Source organism: Hypanus sabinus, chromosome 6, assembly GCF_030144855.1.
Source record: "Hypanus sabinus isolate sHypSab1 chromosome 6, sHypSab1.hap1, whole genome shotgun sequence".
Classification (NCBI taxonomy): domain Eukaryota; kingdom Metazoa; phylum Chordata; class Chondrichthyes; order Myliobatiformes; family Dasyatidae; genus Hypanus; species Hypanus sabinus.
The window spans coordinates 179,293,155-179,318,145 of record NC_082711.1 but is presented as its reverse complement, the minus strand read 5'-3'; the positions used below and the strand labels follow the sequence as shown (position 1 = coordinate 179,318,145).

General features: G+C 47.6%; 1 long non-coding RNA gene across 1 annotated transcript in view; it reads right to left on the bottom strand.

Moving 5' to 3' along the window:
- Window positions 1-1,242: 1,242 nt before the first annotated feature.
- The window catches only part of LOC132396174 (uncharacterized), a 95,812-nt gene continuing 72,063 nt past the window's right edge, over window positions 1,243-24,991 (bottom strand). The window contains exons 2-3 of the long non-coding RNA XR_009512884.1: window positions 12,150-12,315; window positions 1,243-1,382 (exon numbers count right to left, since the gene is read on the bottom strand). This is a non-coding gene — a long non-coding RNA (uncharacterized LOC132396174). The remainder of the gene's footprint in view (window positions 1,383-12,149; window positions 12,316-24,991) is intronic.

The following is a 24,991-nucleotide window of genomic DNA, read 5'->3' as shown; positions in this document are numbered from 1 at the left end:
TTTACCCTCTACCCTCTGTTGCCCCATGGCCCCCATTTCCCCACTACCATGTTGCCCCATGACTCCCCCATTTCCCCACTACCCTGTTGCCCCATGACTCCCCCCATTTCCGCCACTACCCTCTGTTGCCCCCTGGCTCCCCCATTTCTCCACTACCCTGTTGCCCCATGACTCCCCCCATTTCCGCCACTACCCTCTGTTGCCCCATGACTCCCCCCATTTCCGCCACTACCCTCTGTTGCCCCCTGGCTCCCCCATTTCTCCACTACCCTGTTGCCCCATGACTCCCCCCATTTCCGCCACTACCCTCTGTTGCCCCATGACTCCCCCCATTTCCGCCACTACCCTCTGTTGCCCCCTGGCTCCCCCATTTCCCCACTACCCTGTTGCCCCATGACTCCCCCCATTTCCGCCACTACCCTCTGTTGCCCCCGGCTCCCCCATTTCCGCCACTACCCTCTGTTGCCCCATGACTCCCCTCTGCATCCCAGCTAAGTCATCCTGTCTGTTCAGTCACTCCTCCCCCCCCCCCCCCCCCCATTGGAGAGATTCTGGTTCAGGGCAACATTACAGATTGTTTATCGTTATTCTCCCCCCCATTTCATTTCGAGATACCAGTGCCTATCCAACACGAGCCTAATCACGGGACCCACACAGTCACTGGGAGAACGACCCGCCTGCGCCGGAATTGAACCCCGAACTCGAGCTGTAACAGGGTCACGCTAATCGCTCTGTGACCAATTCTCAGCCCACAAATAGCCTCGCATCGGCCCACACGTCTCAACGCTTCGATCCGGAGTCGGGGGACAGCTGGCCGGGAGGAAGCTGAACCGAGAGGGCGGCTTAGTTTACCTGTTGCAAACCCAGTATGCGACTGGGTCCGGGGAGCGATCCTCTGAAGCAGCGTTTCATGGGACAGGGTTCTGAACTGTAAACGTGGAGGAAAAGCGTGTGAGAGAGAGAGCGAGAGAAAAGACGAGCACGGTGCAGGCTCCGCAGACCCCTCCTCAGTCACGGTGTACGGGGACTCCGGTGCGGTGAGCAGGTTGTGTCGAGGACGCGGACGCTGTTTGTGTAATTATACAAATAAAGATCGCGCAGTGTTCACGATGAGCCGTGATTCCTTTGCTCGCTCGCCGCTGCCTCTGACCGTCCCGTATTCACCCAGCGGGTGGTCAGTGACGTATCCCGCGGCGAGAAGAAAAGTTTAAACGTAGCAGCGGACACAGAACTGACCTGGACGCCTGTCGGTGGGCCGGCAGAGGTTTGAAAAACTGCACATTTCACCGTGACAATCTCACACAGTGATTCACTCCAAGATTCATGATAGCTTAATGATACTTCAGTACACAGGAGTAGGGGAGAATGATATTGTTGATACTCTAGATCCGATACAGCACAAAAATAAGATAAGAAAACAATATTAGTTTAAAAAACACAATAAATGTAAATACATAACATAGCTTCTCTACAGATTGATTGTCTGTCCATAAAGTGACGCCAGGCACAGGAGTGTCTGTACACAAGGTGACTGACAGGAAATGTTAAAGGAGTGGTGGAGGGGTTGATCAGCCTCACTGCTTGGGGAAAGTAACAGTCTTTGAGTCTGGTGGTCCTGACGTGGATTCTACATAGCTTCCTCCCTGATGGGTGTGGGACAAGCAGTGCACTGGGTGGGTGGGATCTTTCATGATGTTACTGGCCCTTTTCCAGCACCTTTCCGAATGTATGTGGGTACTGGTTGACCAGTTTTGACCGCCTGCATTCCTGTCTGACACGGAGCAATCTCTGAGCCGCATCGCCCGCAGATGGTCGTGCACCGTTTAGATACAGACACTCGTACTGAAACAGCCCACTCACACTGACCCAGCGGGATCACCGAGAGGGGCGATGGGGGAACAACTGTGGAAAAGGCATTGATACGACTCTGTTTTATCTAGGAGAGGACAGGCTTGTATTGGAGATGGGTCGGAGGAAATTCACGGGAATGAAAGGGTTAACAGGTGGCGAGCGTTTGATGGGGTCTGTATTCACAGATATTTAGAATAATGGGAAGGGGTCTCATTGAAACCTATCAAATACTGAAAGGCCTCCATAGAGTGGATGTGGAGAGGATGTTTCCTATAGTGGGGGAGTCTAGGACCAGAGGACACAGATAGAGTGGATGTGGAGAGGATGTTTCCTATGGTGGGGGAGTCTAGGACCAGAGGACACAAACAGAGTGGGTGTGGAGAGGATGTTTCCTATAGTGGGGGAGTCCAGGACCAGAGGACACAGATAGAGTGGATCTGGAGAGGATGTTTCCTATGGTGGGGGAGTCTAGGACCAGAGGACACAGATAGAGTGGATGTGGAGAGGATGTTTCCTATGGTGGGGGAGTCTAGGACCAGAGGACACAGATGGAGTGGATATGGAGAGGATGTTTCCTATAGTGGAGGAGTCTAGGACCAGAGGACACAGATAGAGTGGATGTGGAGAGTATGTTTTCTATAGTGGGGGAGTCTAGGACCAGAGGACACAGATAGAGTGGATGTGGAGAGGATGTTTCCTATAGTGGGGGAGTCTTTGACCTGAGGACACAGATAGAGTGGGAGTGGAGAGGATGTTTCCTGCAGTGGTGGAGTCTAGGACCAGGGGACACAGATAGAGTGGGTGTGGAGAGGATGTTTCCTATAGTGGAGGAGTCTAGGACCAGAGGACACAGATAGAGTGGATGTGGAGAGGATGTTTCCTATAGTGGGGGAGTCCACGACCAGAGGACACAGATGAAGTGGATGTGGAGAGGATATTTCCTATAGTGGGGGAGTCTAGGACCAGAGGACACAGATAGAGTGGATGTGGAGAGGATGTTTCCTATAGTGGGGGAGTCTAGGACCAGAGGACACAGATAGAGTGGGTGTGGAGAGGATGTTTCCTGCAGTGGGGGAGTCTAGGATCAGGGGACACAGATAGAGTGGGTGTGGAGAGGATGTTTCCTATAGTGGAGGAGTCTAGGACCAGAGGACACAGATAGAGTGGTTGTGGAGAGGATGATTCCTGCAGTGGGGGAGTCTAGGACTAGAGGACACAGATAGAGTGGTTGTGGAGAGGATGTTTCCTGCAGTGGGGGAGTCTAGGACTAGAGGACACAGATAGAGTGGTTGTGGAGAGGATATTTCCTGCAGTGGGGGAGTCTAGGACTAGAGGACACAGATAGAGTGGATGTGGAGAGGACGTTTCCTATAGTGGCGGAGTCTAGGACCAGAGGACACAGATAGAGAGGATGTGGAGAGAATGTTTCCTATAGTGGGGGTGTCTAGGACCAGAGGACACAGATAGAGTGGATCTGGAGAAGATGTTTCTTATAGTGGGGGAGTCTAGGACCAGAGGACACAGATAGAGTGGATGTGGAGAGGATGTTTCTTATAGTGGGGGAGTCTAGGACCAGAGGACACAGATAGAGTGGATGTGGAGTGGATGTTTCCTATAATGGGGGAGTCTAGGAGCAGAGAACACAGATAGAGTAGGTGTGGAGAGAATGTTTCCTATAGTGGGGTGTCTAGGACCAGAGGACACAGATAGAGTGGGTGTGGAGAGGACGTTTCCTATAGTGGGGGAGTCTAGGACAAGAGGACACAGATAGAGTGGATGTGGAGAGGATGTTTCCTATAGTGGGGTGTCTAGGACCACAGAGAGAGTGGATGTGGAGAGGATGTTTCCTATAGTGGGGGAGTCTAGGAACAGAGGACACAGTTAGTGTGGATGTGGAGAGGATGTTTCCTATATTGGAGGAGTCCAGCACCAGAGGACACTGATACAGTGGATGTGGAGAGGATGTTTCCTAGAATGGGGGAGTCTAGAACCAGAGGACACAGTTAGTGTGGATGTGGAGAGGATGTTTCCTATATTGGAGGAGTCCAGCACCAGAGGACACTGATAGAGTGGGTGTGGAGATGTAGATTCCTGTAGTGGGGGAGTCTAGGACCAGAGGACCCAGATAGAGTGGATGTGGAGAGGATGTTACCCATAGTGGTGGAGCCCAGGACCAGAGGACACAGATAGAGTGGGTGTGGAGAGGATGTCTCCTATAGTGGAGGAGTCCAGGATCAGAGGACACAAATAGAGTGGGTGTGGAGAGGAAGATTCCTACACTGGGGGAGTCTAGGACCAGAGGACACAGATAGAGTGGATGTGGAGAGGATGTTTCTCATAGTGGGGGAGTCCAGGACCAGAGGACACAGATAGAGTGGGTGTGGAGAGGATGTTTCCTATGGTGGGGGGGGTCTAGGACCAGAGGACACAGATAGAGTGGATGTGGAGAAGATGTTTCCTATAGTGGGGTGTCTAGGACCAGAGGACACAGATAGAGTGGATGTGGAGAGGATGTTTCCTATAGTGGGGGAGTCTAGGACCAGGGGGCACAGATAGAGTGGATGTGGAGAGGATGTTTCCTATAGTGGGGGAGTCTAGGACCAGAGGACAGAGATAGAGTGGATGTGGAGAGGATTTTTCCTATAGTGGGGGAGTCTAGGACCAGAGGACACAGATAGAGTGGATGTGGAGAGGATGTTTCTTATAGTGGGGAGTCTAGGTCCAGAGGACACAGATTGATTGGATGTGGAGAGGATGTTTTCTATAGTGGGGGAGTCTAGGACCAGAGGACAAAGATTGAGTGGATGTGGAGAGATTGTTTCCTATAGTGGTGGAGTCTAGGACCGGGGGCACAGATAGATTGGATGTGGAGAGGATGTTTCATATAGTGGGGGAGTCTAGGACCAGAGGACACAGATAGAGTGGGTGTGGAGAGGATGTTTCCTATAGTGGGGTGTCTAGGACCAGAGGACACAGATAGAGTGGGTGTGGAGAGGATGTTTCCTATAGTGGGGGAGTCTAGGACCAGGGGGCACAGATAGAGTGGATGTGGAGAGGATGTTTCCTATAGTGGGGGAGTCTAGGACCAGGGGGCACAGATAGAGTGGATGTGGAGGGGATGTTTCCTATAGTGGGGGAGTCTAGGACCAGAGGACACAGATAGAGTGGATGTGGAGTGGATGTTTCCTATAATGGGGGAGTCTAGGAGCAGAGAACACAGATAGCGTGGGTGTGGAGAGAATGTTTCCTATAGTGGGGTGTCTAGGACCAGAGGACACAGATCGAGTGGATGTGGACATGATGTTTCCTATAGTGGGGGAGTCTACGACCTGAGGACACAGATAGAGTGGGAGTGGAGAGGATGTTTCCTGCAGTGGTGGAGTCTAGGACCAGGGGACACAGATAGAGTGGGTGTGGAGAGGATGTTTCCTATAGTGGAGGAGTCTAGGACCAGAGGACACAGATAGAGTGGATGTGGAGAGGATGTTTCCTATAGTGGGGGAGTCCAGGACCAGAGGACACAGATGAAGTGGATGTGGAGAGGATATTTCCTATAGTGGGGGAGTCTAGGACCAGAGGACACAGATAGAGTGGATGTGGAGAGGATGTTTCCTATAGTGGGGGAGTCTAGGACCAGAGGACACAGATAGAGTGGGTGTGGAGAGAATGTTTCCTGCAGTGGGGGAGTCTAGGATCAGGGGACACAGATAGAGTGGGTGTGGAGAGGATGTTTCCTATAGTGGAGGAGTCTAGGACCAGAGGACACAGATAGAGTGGATGTGGAGAGGATGTTTCCTGTAGTGGGGGAGTCTAGCACCAGAGGACACAGATAGAGTGGTTGTGGAGAGGATGATTCCTGCAGTGGGGGAGTCTAGGACTAGAGGACACAGATAGAGTGGTTGTGGAGAGGATGTTTCCTGCAGTGGGGGAGTCTAGGACTAGAGGACACAGATAGAGTGGTTGTGGAGAGGATATTTCCTGCAGTGGGGGAGTCTAGGGCTAGAGGACACAGATAGAGTGGATGTGGAGAGGACGTTTCCTATAGTGGCGGAGTCTAGGACCAGAGGACACAGATAGAGAGGATGTGGAGAGAATGTTTCCTATAGTGGGGGTGTCTAGGACCAGAGGACACAGATAGAGTGGATGTGGAGAAGATGTTTCTTATAGTGGGGGAGTCTAGGACCAGAGGACACAGATAGAGTGGATGTGGAGAGGATGTTTCCTATAGTGGGGGAGTCTAGGACCGGGGGCACAGGTAGATTGGATGTGGAGAGGATGTTTCATATAGTGGGGGAGTCTAGGACCAGAGGACACAGATAGAGTGGATGTGGAGTGGATGTTTCCTATAATGGGGGAGTCTAGGAGCAGAGAACACAGATAGAGTGGGTGTGGAGAGAATGTTTCCTATAGTGGGGTGTCTAGGACCAGAGGATACAGATGGAGTGGGTGTGGAGAGGACGTTTCCTATAGTGGGGGAGTCTAGGACAAGAGGACACAGATAGAGTGGATGTGGAGAGGATGTTTCCTATAGTGGGGTGTCTAGGACCAGAGGACACAGAGAGAGTGGATGTGGAGAGGATGTTTCCTATAGTGGGGGAGTCTAGGAACAGAGGACACAGTTAGTGTGGATGTGGAGAGGATGTTTCCTATATTGGAGGAGTCCAGCACCAGAGGACACTGATACAGTGGATGTGGAGAGGATGTTTCCTAGAATGGGGGAGTCTAGAACCAGAGGACACAGTTAGTGTGGATGTGGAGAGGATGTTTCCTATATTGGAGGAGTCCAGCACCAGAGGACACTGATAGAGTGGGTGTGGAGATGTAGTTTCCTGTAGTGGGGAAGTCTAGGACCAGAGGACCCAGATAGAGTGGATGTGGAGAGGATGTTTCTCATAGTGGGGGAGTCCAGGACCAGAGGACACAGATAGAGTGGGTGTGGAGAGGATGTTTCCTATGGTGGGGGTGTCTAGGACCAGAGGACACAGATAGAGTGGATGTGGAGAAGATGTTTCCTATAGTGGGGTGTCTAGGACCAGAGGACACAGATAGAGTGGATGTGGAGAGGATGTTTCCTATAGTGGGGGAGTCTAGGACCAGAGGACAGAGATAGAGTGGATGTGGAGAGGATTTTTCCTATAGTGGGGGAGTCTAGGACCAGAGGACACAGATAGAGTGGATGTGGAGAGGATGTTTCCTATAGTGGGGGAGTCTAGGACCAGAGGACAGAGATAGAGTGGATGTGGAGAGGATTTTTCCTATAGTGGGGGAGTCTAGGACCAGAGGACACAGATAGAGTGGATGTGGAGAAGATGTTTCTTATAGTGGGGGAGTCTAGGTCCAGAGGACACAGATTGATTGGATGTGGAGAGGATGTTTTCTATAGTGGGGGAGTCTAGGACCAGAGGACAAAGATTGAGTGAATGTGGAGAGATTGTTTCCTATAGTGGTGGAGTCTAGGACCGGGGGCACAGATAGATTGGATGTGGAGAGGATGTTTCATATAGTGGGGGAGTCTAGGACCAGAGGACACAGATAGAGTGGGTGTGGAGAGGATGTTTCCTATAGTGGGGTGTCTAGGACCAGAGGACACAGATAGAGTGGGTGTGGAGAGGATGTTTCCTATAGTGGGGGAGTCTAGGACCAGGGGGCACAGATAGAGTGGATGTGGAGAGGATGTTTCCTATAGTGGGGGAGTCTAGGACCAGGGGGCACAGATAGAGTGGATGTGGAGGGGATGTTTCCTATAGTGGGGGAGTCTAGGACCAGAGGACAGAGATATAGTGGATGTGGAGAGGGTTTTTCCTATAGTGGGGGAGTCTAGGACCAGAGGACACAGATAGAGTGGATGTGGAGTGGATGTTTCCTATAATGGGGGAGTCTAGGAGCAGAGAACACAGATAGCGTGGGTGTGGAGAGAATGTTTCCTATAGTGGGGTGTCTAGGACCAGAGGACACAGATAGAGTGGGTGTGGAGAGGACGTTTCCTATAGTGGGGGAGTCTAGGACCAGGGGTCACAGATCGAGTGGATGTGGACATGATGTTTCCTATAGTGGGGGAGTCTACGACCAGAGGACACAGACAGAGTGTTTGTGGAGAGGATGTTTTCTGTTGTGGGAAGTGTAGGACCAGAGGACACAGATAGCTTGGATGTGGAGAGGATGTTTACTATAGTGTGGGCGCCTAGGACCAGGGGGCACAGATAGAGTGGATGTGGAGAGGATGTTTCCTATAGTGGGGGAGTCTAGGACCAGAGGACACAGATAGAGTGGATGTGGAGAGGATGTTTCCTATAATGGGGGAGTCTAGAACCAGAGGACACAGATAGAGTGGATGTGGAGAGGATGTTTCCTATATTGGGGGAGTCTAGGGCCAGAGGACACAGATAGAGTTCGTGTGGAGAGGATGTTTCCTATAGTGCGGGAGTCTAGGACCAGAGGACACAGATAGAGTGGATGTGGAGAGGATGTTTCCTATATTGGGGGAGTCTAGCACCAGAGGACACAGATAGAGTGGATGTGATGTTTCCTATCATGGGGGAGTCTGATTACAGAGTTCACAGCCTCAGCATAAATGGACGTTCAGTTAGAACATAGGTGAGAGGAATTTCTTTGGCCAGATGGTGGTGAGTCTCTGGATTTCCGTGACTGCAGACGGCTAGTGAGGCCAGGTTGTTGGGGATATTTAAAGCGGCGGCTGATAGGTTCTAGATTAGTCATGGCGTGGGAGGTACAGGGAGAATGGGGTTGAGAGTGATAATAAATCAGCCATGATAGGATAGGCTCAAAGAGCCGAATGTTTTATATTCACTAATGAGATCCAACTCACATCAGCCAACATGTCCAAGTACTTGTGATACATCTATTCAGCACAACACAGCGTCCTCACTCCCCGGAGCGGAGGGATGCACTCATTAGAATGCTGTTCCTGAACTACAGTTCAGCATTCAACACCATAATCCCCTCCAGTCTCGACAGGAAGTTCAGAGACCTCGGCCTGCACCCCTCCTTGTGCAGCTGGATCCCAGATTTCCTGTCGGATCGCTGACAGGTGTTAAGAGTGGGCTCCCTCTCCTCTGACCCTCAACACAGGAGCTCCAGGGTTTTGTCCTGAGTCCCCTCCGCTACTCCCTTTACACCCACAGCTATGCAGCCACACACAGCTCCAATCTGCTGATCAAATATACAGATGACATGACATTGATGGGCCTTATTTCTAGCGGTGATGAGACAGCCTACAGAGGAGAGGTTAACACCCTAACACGGTGGTGCCAAGGTAACAACCTCAATGTCCAAACAACAAAAGAGCAGATGGTGGATTGCAGGAGGAATGGAGACAGGCTTGCCCTAATCAACATTAGTGGGACAGCAGTTGAATAGTTTCAGTTTCCTCAGTATACACATCACTAAAGGTCTCACCTGGATTATACACACTGGCTGTGTGGCAAAAAATGCACAACAGTGTCTCTTCCACTTCAGACGACTGAAGAAGTTCGGCAAGAACCCCCAGATCCTCAAGACACCTACAGGGGCCCTATTGAGAGCATCCTGACTGGCTGCATCACTGCCTGGTACGGAAACTGCATCAACCTTGATCGCTGGGCAGAGAGTGGTACGGACAGCCCAGCACCTCTGTGGGTGTGAACGTCCTTCCATCGAGAACATTTACAGCAGCAGATGCATAAAGAAAGCCTTGAATATCATCAGGGACACCAGTCACCGCCCCACCCTCCCAACCATAAACTGTTTTGGCTGTTTCCGTCAGGCAAACGGTACCACAGCATTAAAGCCAGGACCAACGGGCTACAGGATACAAGCCATGTGTCTGTGTATTGCAACGGAGTCATAACGCCAAGATTTTTACTCCTTTGCGGTGTGGGATGGATGTAAGATTTAAAGAAATTCAATTCAATTCATTGGGCTGGGTGGTCAGTTGGTGGACGAGGAGTTTTCCCGTTCAGAACTTCGTTCACCAGTGCAAAACCCAACAAAGCAATCTTCAGCCCACAATGTAGTATCGAACTGTCATCAAATGGCCACCTAAATGATACAGCACTACACTGTTCCAACGTATATGAACCTCCTCCACAATCTACCCCTTCCCTCCTACAACCCTCCCTCCTCCGCAATCTACCCCTTCCCTCCTACAACCCTCCCTCCTCCGCAATCTAACCCTTGCCTCCTACAACCCTCCCTCCTCTGCAATCTAACCCTTGCCTCCTACAACCCTCCCTCCTCCTCCTCCCCAATCTAACCCTTCCCTCCTACAACCCTCCCTCCTCCGCAACCTAACCCTTCCCTCCTACAACCCTCCCTCCTCCGCAATCTACCCCTTCCCTCCTACAACCATCCCTCCTCCGCAATCTAGCCCTTCCCTCCTACAACCATCCCTCCTCCGCAATCCAACCCTTCCCTCCTACAACCCTCCCTCCTCCGCAATCTAGCCCTTCCCTCCTACAACCATCCCTCCTCCGCAATCTACCCCTTCCCTCCAACAACCCTCCCTCCTCTGCAATTTACCCCTTCCCTCTTACAACCCTCCCTCCTCCCCAATCCAACCCTTCCCTCCTACAACCCTCCCTCCTGCCCAATCTAACCCTCCCTCCTCTAACCCTAACCCTAACCCATTGTATCGAATTGTCATCAAATGGCCAACTAAATGATACAGCACTACACTGTTCCAACATATATAAACCTCCTCCGCAATCTACCCCTTCCCTCCTACAACCCTCCCTCCTCCCCAATCTAACCATCCCCTCCTACAACCCTCCCTCCTCCGGAATCTAAGCATTCCCTCCTACAACCCTCCCTCCTCCGGAATCTAAGCATTCCCTCCTACAACCCTCCCTCCTCCCCAATCTAACCATCCCCTCCTACAACCCTCCCTCCTCCGGAATCTAAGCATTCCCTCCTAGAACCCTCCCTCCTCCGGAATCTAAGCATTCCCTCCTACAACCCTCCCTCCTCCCCAATCTAACCCTCCCTCCTCCCCAATCTAACCCTTCCCTCCTACAACCCTCCCTCCTCTAACCCTAAACCTAACCCAATGTAGTATTGAACTGCCGTCAAATGGCCAAATAAATGATACAGCACTACACTGTTCCAACATATATAAACCTCCTCCGCAATCTACCCCTTCCCTCCTACAACCCTCCCTCCTCCGCAATCAAACCCTTCCCTCCTACAACCCTCCCTCCCCAATGTAACCCTTCCCTCCTACGACCCTCCCTCCTACAACCCTCCCTCCTCCCCAATCTAACCCTTCCCTCCTACAACCCTCTTTCTGAGTATCTAAGAGTCTCTTAAATGCCTCTACTGCCACCCCTGGAAGGGTGTTCAACACATCCACTGGCCTCTGATAAAAACACTATCTCTGATAACCCCCCTAAATTCTCCTCCGATCACCATAAACAGATGTCCTCTAGGAAAAATCTCTGGCTATGCAGAGTACCACTGGCAAAATGGTGGAGGAATTCAGCAGGCTAGGCAGCATCTATGGAAATCAATAGTCAACGATTCAGGCTGAGACCATTTATTCCTCTGCATAGATGCCATCTGACCTACTGTTCCTCCAGCATTTTGCGTGTGTTACACGAGATTTCCAGCATTTGCAGAATCTTTTGTTTTTATATCTCTGCTGTCTACTTGATCTGTGCTTCTTATCATCGTGTACACCTCTTGTCGTCATCTCTCATCCTCCTTCACTCCAAAGAGAAAAGCCCTATCTCACTCAACCCATCCTCATAAGCCATGCTCTCTAATCCAGGCAACATCTTGATCTCTATGCTGTCTCTAAAACTTCCACATCCTTCCCATAATGAGGTGCCCACAACTGAACTCGATATTCTGAGTGTGGTCTAACCAGGCCATGTCATAGGGTTTGGAGGCTTGGACGCCTCAGCGACCCTGAGAGCTCTGCTGGCTGGAGTCAGGGCTTTACCCCTTGGCTCTCGGTAGGGCCACCCATACCAAACGGGTCAAAGGGTAGAGGCCAAACTAAGAGAGGTCCACCTGTCCTCCAGGTATGGGACACCCTGACAGGTAAAACACAAATGTTACAAAACAGCAATGAAAAATCCTTCTATAGTGAGTGTGACAGTATTTCTCGAGACTCCAGCTGGGATACATGACTGACATAACGAAGGAGCTCTGAACACCGCCAGAGATAGAGGACCTTCAGTGCTGCCCCAAATGCCAGCAATGTAACGGGCAGCACGAAAGGTCTAAGCAGGGTTTTGTACAATGAAACACCACCGTGTGGCACCTGCACTCAAACCCCCAACTAATGGAAGCCAACATACCATATGCCCACGGAACCACCCTGGCAACCTTGCAGGACGTGGCCCCGAGATCTGTCTCTTCCTCGACACGGCTAAGAATCCTGCCGTTATCCTTTTCCTCTGCCTTCAAATTCCATCATCCAAAGTGAATCACTTCACATGTCTCTCTGAAAAGAGCAGTCAAACTCTGTAGAGCACAAACACAGAATGATTAGAAGGAAGATGTTTCACCACTGAACAGGTCACTTGCTGGGTGTCCTGCAGTGACTCAGCTCCAGACATCCATTTGTTCCAATCCCCTGCCTGCTAATGGTTAACCAACCCTCTGCCCATGCCAATATGATACCGCCATCTCCATCGGTTAACCAAACCTCCGTCCATGCTGATACATTACCCCATCTCTATTGGTTAACCAACCCTCCGTCCATGCCAATATGTTACCACCATCACCATTGGTGAACCAACCCTCTGCCCATGCCAATATATTACCCCCATCTCCATTGGTTAACCAATACTCCGTCCATGCTCATATATTACCCCCATCATTATTGGTTAACCAAACCTCAGTCCATGCTGATACATTACCCCAATCTCCATTGGTTAACCAACCCTCTGCACATGCCAATATGTTACCACAATGTCTATTGGTTAACCAAACATCCGTCCATGCTCATACATTACCCCCATCTCTATTGGCTAAACAACCCTGTGCCCATGCCAATATGATACCCGATTCGCTATCGGTTAACCAATCCTCCGTCCATGCTGATACATTAACCCCAACTCTATTGGTTAAACAATCCTCCATCAATGCTGATACATTAACCCCATCTCTATTGGTTAACCAATCCTCCGTCCATGCTGATACATTACCCCCATCTCTATTGGTTAACCAATCCTTCATCAATCCTGATACATTACCCCCATCTCTATTGGTTAACCAAACCTCCATCCACGCTGATACATTACCCCCATCTCTATTGGTTAATCAATCATCCATCCATGCTGATACATTACCCCCATCTCTATTGGTTAACCAACTATCTGCCCATGCCGATATGTTACCCACATCTCTATTGGTTAACCAATCCTCCGTCCATGCTGATACATTACCCCCATCTCTATTGGTTAATCAAAGCTCCATCCATGCTGATACATTACCCCCATCTCTATTGGTTAACCAACCCTCCGTCCATGCTGATATATTACCCCAATCTCTATTGGTTAACTAATCCTCCATCCATGCTGATACATGACCCCCATCTCTATTGGTCAACTAATCCTCCATCCATGCTGATACATTACCCTCATCTCTATTGGTTAACCAAACCTCCGTCCATGCTGATACATTACCCCCTTCTCTATTGGTTAACAAACACTCTGTCATTGCTGATAAATTACCATCATCTCTATTGGTTAACCAACACCACCGTCCATGCTGATATATTACCCCCATCTCTATTGGTTAACCAATCCTCCGTCCAGGCTGATACATTACCCCCATCACTATTGGTTAACCAAACCTCTGCCAATGCCAATATGTTGCCCCCATCTCTATTGGTTAACCAATCCTCCGTCCATGCTGATACATTACCCCCATCTCTATTGGTTAAACAATCCTCCATCCATGCTGATACACTACCCCCATCACTATTGGTTAACCAACCCTCTATCCACGCCAATATGTTACCCCCATCTCTATTGGTTAACTAATCATCCGTACATGCGGATACATTACCCACATCTCTATTGGTTAATCAAAGCTCCATCCATGCTGATACATTACCCCCATCTCTATTGGTTAACTAATCCTCCGTACATGCTGATACATTACCCCCATCTCTATTGGTTAACCAGCCCTCTGCCCATGCCAATATGTTACCCTCATCTTTATTGGTTAACCAACCCTCCGTCCATGCTGATATATTACACCCATCTCTATTGGTTAACTAATCCTCCATCCATGCTGATACATTACCCCCATCTCTATTGGTTAACTAATCCTCCATCCATACTGATACATTACCCCCATCTCTATTGGTTAACTAGTCCTCCATCCATGCTGATACACTACCCCCATCTCTGTTGGTTAACCAATCCTCCGTCCATGCTGATACATTACCCCCAACTGTATTGGTTAACCAGTCCTCCGTCCATGCTCATACATTACCCCCATTTCTATTGGATAACCAAACCTCTGCCCATGCCAATATGTTGCCCCCAGCTCTACTGGTTAACCAATCCTCCGTCCATGCTGATACATTAGCCCCATCTCTATTGGTTAAACAATTCTCCATCCATGCTGATACACTTCCCCCATCACTATTGGTTAACCAACCCTCTGCCCATGCCAATATGTTACCACCATCTCTATTGGTTAACCAATCCTCCGTCAATGCTGATACATTACCCCCATCTCTATTGGTTATCCAATCCTACGTCCATGCTGATACATTAACCCCATCTCTATTGGTTAACCAATCCTCTGTCCATGCTGATACATAACTCCCATCTCTATTGGTTAACTAATCCTCCATCCATGCTGATACATTACGCCCATCTCTATTGGTTAACCAAACCTCCGTCCATGTTGATACATTAGCCCCATTTCTATTGGTTAAACAATCCTCCATCCATGCTGATACATTACCCCGATCACTATTGGTTAACCAACCTTCTGCCCATGCCAATATGTTACCCCCATCTCTATTGGTAAACCAATCCTCCGTCCATGCTGATACATTACCCCCATCTGTATTGGTTAATCAAAGCTCCATCCATGCTGATACATTACCCCCATCTCTATTGGTTAAACAGCCCTCTGCCCATACCAATATGTTACCCCCATCTTTATTGGTTAACCAACCCTCCGTCCATGCTGATATATTACACCCATCTCTATTGGTTAACTAATCCTCCGTCCATGCTGATACATTACCCCCAACTGTATTGGTTAACCAGTCCTCCGTCCATGCTCATACACTTCCCCCATCACTATTGGTTAACCAACCCTCTGCCCATGCCAATATGTTACCACCATCTCTATTGGTTAACCAATCCTCCGTCAATGCTGATACATTACCCCCATCTCTATTGGTTAACCAAACCTCCGTCCATGCTGATACATTACCCCCATTTCTATTGGTTAACTAATCCTCCGTCCATGCGGATACATTACCCCCATCTCTATTGGTTAACTAATCCTCCGTCCATGCGGATACATTACCCCCATCTCTATTGGTTAAACAATCCTCCGTCCATGCTGATACATTACGCCCATCTCTGTTGGTTAACCAACCCTCCGTCCATGCTGATATATTACCCTCATCTCTATTGGTTAACCAACCCTCCGTCCATGCTGATACATTACCCACTTCTCTATTGGTTAACAAACACTCCGTCATTGCTGATACATTACCCCCATCTGTATTGGTTAATCAAAGCTCCATCCATGCTGATACATTACCCCCATCTCTATTGGTTAAACAGCCCTCTGCCCATACCAATATGTTACCCCCATCTTTATTGGTTAACCAACCCTCCGTCCATGCTGATATATTACACCCATCTCTATTGGTTAACTAATCCTCCATCCATGCTGATACATTGCCCCCATCTCTATTGGTTAACTAATCCTCCATCCATGCTGATACATTACCCCCATCTCTATTGGTTAACTAATCCTCCATCCATGCTGATACACTACCCCCATCTCTATTGGTTAACCAACCCTCCGTCCATGCTGATACATTACCCCCATCTCTATTGGTGAACCAATCCTCCATCCATGCTGATACACTACCCCCATCTCTGTTGGTTAACCAAACCTCCGTCCATGCTGATACATTACCCCCAACTGTATTGGTTAACCAGTCCTCCGTCCATGCTCATACACTTCCCCCATCACTATTGGTTAACCAACCCTCTGCCCATGCCAATATGTTACCACCATCTCTATTGGTTAACCAATCCTCCGTCAATGCTGATACATTACCCCCATCTCTATTGGTTATCCAATCCTACGTCCATGCTGATACATTAACCCCATCTCTATTGGTTAACCAATCCTCCGTCCATGCTGATACATAACTCCCATCTCTATTGGTTAACTAATCCTCCATCCATGCTGATACATTACGCCCATCTCTATTGGTTAACCAAACCTCCGTCCATGTTGATACATTAGCCCCATTTCTATTGGTTAAACAATCCTCCATCCATGCTGATACATTACCCCGATCACTATTGGTTAACCAACCTTCTGCCCATGCCAATATGTTACCCCCATCTCTATTGGTAAACCAATCCTCCGTCCATGCTGATACATTACCCCCATCTGTATTGGTTAATCAAAGCTCCATCCATGCTGATACATTACCCCCATTTCTATTGGATAACCAAACCTCTGCCCATGCCAATATGTTGCCCCCATCTCTACTGGTTAACCAATCCTCCGTCCATGCTGATACATTAGCCCCATCTCTATTGGTTAAACAATTCTCCATCCATGCTGATACACTTCCCCCATCACTATTGGTTAACCAACCCTCTGCCCATGCCAATATGTTACCACCATCTCTATTGGTTAACCAATCCTCCGTCAATGCTGATACATTACCCCCATCTCTATTGGTTATCCAATACTACGTCCATGCTGATACATTAACCCCATCTCTATTGGTTAACCAATCCTCCGTCCATGCTGATACATAACTCCCATCTCTATTGGTTAACTAATCCTCCATCCATGCTGATACATTACGCCCATCTCTATTGGTTAACCAAACCTCCGTCCATGTTGATACATTAGCCCCATTTCTATTGGTTAAACAATCCTCCATCCATGCTGATACATTACCCCGATCACTATTGGTTAACCAACCTTCTGCCCATGCCAATATGTTACCCCCATCTCTATTGGTAAACCAATCCTCCGTCCATGCTGATACATTACCCCCATCTGTATTGGTTAATCAAAGCTCCATCCATGCTGATACATTACCCCCATTTCTATTGGATAACCAAACCTCTGCCCATGCCAATATGTTGCCCCCATCTCTACTGGTTAACCAATCCTCCGTCCATGCTGATACATTAGCCCCATCTCTATTGGTTAAACAATTCTCCATCCATGCTGATACACTTCCCCCATCACTATTGGTTAACCAACCCTCTGCCCATGCCAATATGTTACCACCATCTCTATTGGTTAACCAATCCTCCGTCAATGCTGATACATTACCCCCATCTCTATTGGTTATCCAATCCTACGTCCATGCTGATACATTAACCCCATCTCTATTGGTTAACCAATCCTCCGTCCATGCTGATACATAACTCCCATCTCTATTGGTTAACTAATCCTCCATCCATGCTGATACATTACGCCCATCTCTATTGGTTAACCAAACCTCCGTCCATGTTGATACATTAGCCCCATTTCTACTGGTTAAACAATCCTCCATCCATGCTGATACATTACCCCGATCACTATTGGTTAACCAACCTTCTGCCCATGCCAATATGTTACCCCCATCTCTATTGGTAAACCAATCCTCCGTCCATGCTGATACATTACCCCCATCTGTATTGGTTAATCAAAGCTCCATCCATGCTGATACATTACCCCCATCTCTATTGGTTAAACAGCCCTCTGCCCATACCAATATGTTACCCCCATCTTTATTGGTTAACCAACCCTCCGTCCATGCTGATATATTACACCCATCTCTATTGGTTAACTAATCCTCCATCCATGCTGATACATTACCCCCAACTCTATTGGTTAACCAAACCTCCGTCCATGCTGATACATTACCCCCATTTCTATTGGTTAACTAATCCTCCGTCCATGCGGATACATTACCCCCATCTCTATTGGTTAACTAATCCTCCGTCCATGCGGATACATTACCCCCATCTCTATTGGTTAAACAATCCTCCGTCCATGCTGATACATTACGCCCATCTCTGTTGGTTAACCAACCCTCCGTCCATGCTGATATATTACCCTCATCTCTATTGGTTAACCAACCCTCCGTCCATGCTGATACATTACCCACTTCTCTATTGGTTAACAAACACTCCATCATTGCTGATACATTACCCCCATCTGTATTGGTTAATCAAAGCTCCATCCATGCTGATACATTACCCCCATCTCTATTGGTTAAACAGCCCTCTGCCCATACCAATATGTTACCCCCATCTTTATTGGTTAACCAACCCTCCGTCCATGCTGATATATTACACCCATCTCTATTGGTTAACTAATCCTCCATCCATGCTGATACATTGCCCCCATCTCTATTGGTTAACTAATCCTCCATCCATGCTGATACATTACCCCCATCTCTATTGGTTAACTAATCCTCCATCCATGCTGATACACTACCCCCATCTCTATTGGTTAACCAACCCTCCGTCCATGCTGATACATTACCCCCATCTCTATTGGTGAACCAATCCTCCATCCATGCTGATACACTACCCCCATCTCTGTTGGTTAACCAAACCTCCGTCCATGCTGATACATTACCCCCAACTGTATTGGTTAACCAGTCCTCCGTCCATGCTCATACACTTCCCCCATCACTATTGGTTAACCAACCCTCTGCCCATGCCAATATGTTACCACCATCTCTATTGGTTAACCAATCCTCCGTCAATGCTGATACATTACCCCCATCTCTATTGGTTATCCAATCCTACGTCCATGCTGATACATTAACCCCATCTCTATTGGTTAACCAATCCTCCGTCCATGCTGATACATAACTCCCATCTCTATTGGTTAACTAATCCTCCATCCATGCTGATACATTACGCCCATCTCTATTGGTTAACCAAACCTCCGTCCATGTTGATACATTAGCCCCATTTCTATTGGTTAAACAATCCTCCATCCATGCTGATACATTACCCCGATCAGTATTGGTTAACCAACCTTCTGCCCATGCCAATATGTTACCCCCATCTCTATTGGTAAACCAATCCTCCGTCCATGCTGATACATTACCCCCATCTGTATTGGTTCATCAAAGCTCCATCCATGCTGATACATTACCCCCATTTCTATTGGATAACCAAACCTCTGCCCATGCCAATATGTTGCCCCCATCTCTACTGGTTAACCAATCCTCCGTCCATGCTGATACATTAGCCCCATCTCTATTGGTTAAACAATTCTCCATCCATGCTGATACACTTCCCCCATCACTATTGGTTAACCAACCCTCTGCCCATGCCAATATGTTACCACCATCTCTATTGGTTAACCAATCCTCCGTCAATGCTGATACATTACCCCCATCTCTATTGGTTATCCAATCCTACGTCCATGCTGATACATTAACCCCATCTCTATTGGTTAATCAATCCTCCGTCCATGCTGATACATAACTCCCATCTCTATTGGTTAACTAATCCTCCATCCATGCTGATACATTACGCCCATCTCTATTGGTTAACCAAACCTCCGTCCATGTTGATACATTAGCCCCATTTCTATTGGTTAAACAATCCTCCATCCATGCTGATACATTACCCCGATCACTATTGGTTAACCAACCTTCTGCCCATGCCAATATGTTACCCCCATCTCTATTGGTAAACCAATCCTCCGTCCATGCTGATACATTACCCCCATCTGTATTGGTTAATCAAAGCTCCATCCATGCTGATACATTACCCCCATCTCTATTGGTTAAACAGCCCTCTGCCCATACCAATATGTTACCCCCATCTTTATTGGTTAACCAACCCTCCGTCCATGCTGATATATTACACCCATCTCTATTGGTTAACTAATCCTCCATCCCTGCTGATACATTACCCCCAACTCTATTGGTTAACCAAACCTCCGTCCATGCTGATACATTACCCCCATTTCTATTGGTTAACTAATCCTCCGTCCATGCGGATACATTACCCCCATCTCTATTGGTTAACTAATCCTCCGTCCATGCTGATACATTAACCCCATCTCTATTGGTTAACCAATCCTCCGTCCATGCTGATACATAACTCCCATCTCTATTGGTTAACTAATCCTCCATCCATGCTGATACATTACGCCCATCTCTATTGGTTAACCAAACCTCCGTCCATGTTGATACATTAGCCCCATTTCTATTGGTTAAACAATCCTCCATCCATGCTGATACATTACCCCGATCACTATTGGTTAACCAACCTTCTGCCCATGCCAATATGTTACCCCCATCTCTATTGGTAAACCAATCCTCCGTCCATGCTGATACATTACCCCCATCTGTATTGGTTAATCAAAGCTCCATCCATGCTGATACATTACCCCCATTTCTATTGGATAACCAAACCTCTGCCCATGCCAATATGTTGCCCCCATCTCTACTGGTTAACCAATCCTCCGTCCATGCTGATACATTAGCCCCATCTCTATTGGTTAAACAATTCTCCATCCATGCTGATACACTTCCCCCATCACTATTGGTTAACCAACCCTCTGCCCATGCCAATATGTTACCACCATCTCTATTGGTTAACCAATCCTCCGTCAATGCTGATACATTACCCCCATCTCTATTGGTTATCCAATCCTACGTCCATGCTGATACATTAACCCCATCTCTATTGGTTAACCAATCCTCCGTCCATGCTGATACATAACTCCCATCTCTATTGGTTAACTAATCCTCCATCCATGCTGATACATTACGCCCATCTCTATTGGTTAACCAAACCTCCGTCCATGTTGATACATTAGCCCCATTTCTATTGGTTAAACAATCCTCCATCCATGCTGATACATTACCCCGATCACTATTGGTTAACCAACCTTCTGCCCATGCCAATATGTTACCCCCATCTCTATTGGTAAACCAATCCTCCGTCCATGCTGATACATTACCCCCATCTGTATTGGTTAATCAAAGCTCCATCCATGCTGATACATTACCCCCATCTCTATTGGTTAAACAGCCCTCTGCCCATACCAATATGTTACCCCCATCTTTATTGGTTAACCAACCCTCCGTCCATGCTGATATATTACACCCATCTCTATTGGTTAACTAATCCTCCATCCCTGCTGATACATTACCCCCAACTCTATTGGTTAACCAAACCTCCGTCCATGCTGATACATTACCCCCATTTCTATTGGTTAACTAATCCTGCGTCCATGCGGATACATTACCCCCATCTCTATTGGTTAACTAATCCTCCGTCCATGCGGATACATTACCCCCATCTCTATTGGTTAAACAATCCTCCGTCCATGCTGATACATTACGCCCATCTCTGTTGGTTAACCAACCCTCTGTCCATGCTGATATATTACCCTCATCTCTATTGGTTAACCAACCCTCCGTCCATGCTGATACATTACCCACTTCTCTATTGGTTAACAAACACTCCGTCATTGCTGATACATTACCCCCATCTGTATTGGTTAATCAAAGCTCCATCCATGCTGATACATTACCCCCATCTCTATTGGTTAAACAGCCCTCTGCCCATACCAATATGTTACCCCCATCTTTATTGGTTAACCAACCCTCCGTCCATGCTGATATATTACACCCATCTCTATTGGTTAACTAATCCTCCATCCATGCTGATACATTGCCCCCATCTCTATTGGTTAACTAATCCTCCATCCATGCTGATACATTACCCCCATCTCTATTGGTTAACTAATCCTCCATCCATGCTGATACACTACCCCCATCTCTATTGGTTAACCAACCCTCCGTCCATGCTGATACATTACCCCCATCTCTATTGGTGAACCAATCCTCCGTCCATGCTGAAACATTACGGCCTTCTCTATTGGTTAACAAACACTCCGTCAATGCTGATACATTACCCCCATCTCTATTGGTTATCCAATCCTACGTCCATGCTGATACATTAACCCCATCTCTATTGGTTAACCAATCCTCCGTCCATGCTGATACATAACTCCCATCTCTATTGGTTAACCAACCCTCCGTCCATGCTGATACATTACCCCCATCTCTATTGGTGAACCAATCCTCCATCCATGCTGATACACTACCCCCATCTCTGTTGGTTAACCAAACCTCCGTCCATGCTGATACATTACCCCCAACTGTATTGGTTAACCAGTCCTCCGTCCATGCTCATACACTTCCCCCATCACTATTGGTTAACCAACCCTCTGCCCATGCCAATATGTTACCACCATCTCTATTGGTTAACCAATCCTCCGTCAATGCTGATACATTACCCCCATCTCTATTGGTTATCCAATCCTACGTCCATGCTGATACATTAACCCCATCTCTATTGGTTAACCAATCCTCCGTCCATGCTGATACATAACTCCCATCTCTATTGGTTAACTAATCCTCCATCCATGCTGATACATTACGCCCATCTCTATTGGTTAACCAAACCTCCGTCCATGTTGATACATTAGCCCCATTTCTATTGGTTAAACAATCCTCCATCCATGCTGATACATTACCCCGATCACTATTGGTTAACCAACCTTCTGCCCATGCCAATATGTTACCCCCATCTCTATTGGTAAACCAATCCTCCGTCCATGCTGATACATTACCCCCATCTGTATTGGTTAATCAAAGCTCCATCCATGCTGATACATTACCCCCATTTCTATTGGATAACCAAACCTCTGCCCATGCCAATATGTTGCCCCCATCTCTACTGGTTAACCAATCCTCCGTCCATGCTGATACATTAGCCCCATCTCTATTGGTTAAACAATTCTCCATCCATGCTGATACACTTCCCCCATCACTATTGGTTAACCAACCCTCTGCCCATGCCAATATGTTACCACCATCTCTATTGGTTAACCAATCCTCCGTCAATGCTGATACATTACCCCCATCTCTATTGGTTATCCAATCCTACGTCCATGCTGATACATTAACCCCATCTCTATTGGTTAACCAATCCTCCGTCCATGCTGATACATAACTCCCATCTCTATTGGTTAACTAATCCTCCATCCATGCTGATACATTACGCCCATCTCTATTGGTTAACCAAACCTCCGTCCATGTTGATACATTAGCCCCATTTCTATTGGTTAAACAATCCTCCATCCATGCTGATACATTACCCCGATCACTATTGGTTAACCAACCTTCTGCCCATGCCAATATGTTACCCCCATCTCTATTGGTAAACCAATCCTCCGTCCATGCTGATACATTACCCCCATCTGTATTGGTTAATCAAAGCTCCATCCATGCTGATACATTACCCCCATCTCTATTGGTTAAACAGCCCTCTGCCCATACCAATATGTTACCCCCATCTTTATTGGTTAACCAACCCTCCGTCCATGCTGATATATTACACCCATCTCTATTGGTTAACTAATCCTCCATCCCTGCTGATACATTACCCCAAACTCTATTGGTTAACCAAACCTCCGTCCATGCTGATACATTACCCCCATTTCTATTGGTTAACTAATCCTCCGTCCATGCGGATACATTACCCCCATCTCTATTGGTTAACTAATCCTCCGTCCATGCTGATACATTAACCCCATCTCTATTGGTTAACCAATCCTCCGTCCATGCTGATACATAACTCCCATCTCTATTGGTTAACTAATCCTCCATCCATGCTGATACATTACGCCCATCTCTATTGGTTAACCAAACCTCCGTCCATGTTGATACATTAGCCCCATTTCTATTGGTTAAACAATCCTCCATCCATGCTGATACATTACCCCGATCACTATTGGTTAACCAACCTTCTGCCCATGCCAATATGTTACCCCCATCTCTATTGGTAAACCAATCCTCCGTCCATGCTGATACATTACCCCCATCTGTATTGGTTAATCAAAGCTCCATCCATGCTGATACATTACCCCCATTTCTATTGGATAACCAAACCTCTGCCCATGCCAATATGTTGCCCCCATCTCTACTGGTTAACCAATCCTCCGTCCATGCTGATACATTAGCCCCATCTCTATTGGTTAAACAATTCTCCATCCATGCTGATACACTTCCCCCATCACTATTGGTTAACCAACCCTCTGCCCATGCCAATATGTTACCACCATCTCTATTGGTTAACCAATCCTCCGTCAATGCTGATACATTACCCCCATCTCTATTGGTTATCCAATCCTACGTCCATGCTGATACATTAACCCCATCTCTATTGGTTAATCAATCCTCCGTCCATGCTGATACATAACTCCCATCTCTATTGGTTAACTAATCCTCCATCCATGCTGATACATTACGCCCATCTCTATTGGTTAACCAAACCTCCGTCCATGTTGATACATTAGCCCCATTTCTATTGGTTAAACAATCCTCCATCCATGCTGATACATTACCCCGATCACTATTGGTTAACCAACCTTCTGCCCATGCCAATATGTTACCCCCATCTCTATTGGTAAACCAATCCTCCGTCCATGCTGATACATTACCCCCATCTGTATTGGTTAATCAAAGCTCCATCCATGCTGATACATTACCCCCATCTCTATTGGTTAAACAGCCCTCTGCCCATACCAATATGTTACCCCCATCTTTATTGGTTAACCAACCCTCCGTCCATGCTGATATATTACACCCATCTCTATTGGTTAACTAATCCTCCATCCCTGCTGATACATTACCCCCAACTCTATTGGTTAACCAAACCTCCGTCCATGCTGATACATTACCCCCATTTCTATTGGTTAACCAACCCTCTGCCCATGCCAATATGTTACCACCATCTCTATTGGTTAACCAATCCTCCGTCAATGCTGATACATTACCCCCATCTCTATTGGTTATCCAATCCTACGTCCATGCTGATACATTAACCCCATCTCTATTGGTTAACCAATCCTCCGTCCATGC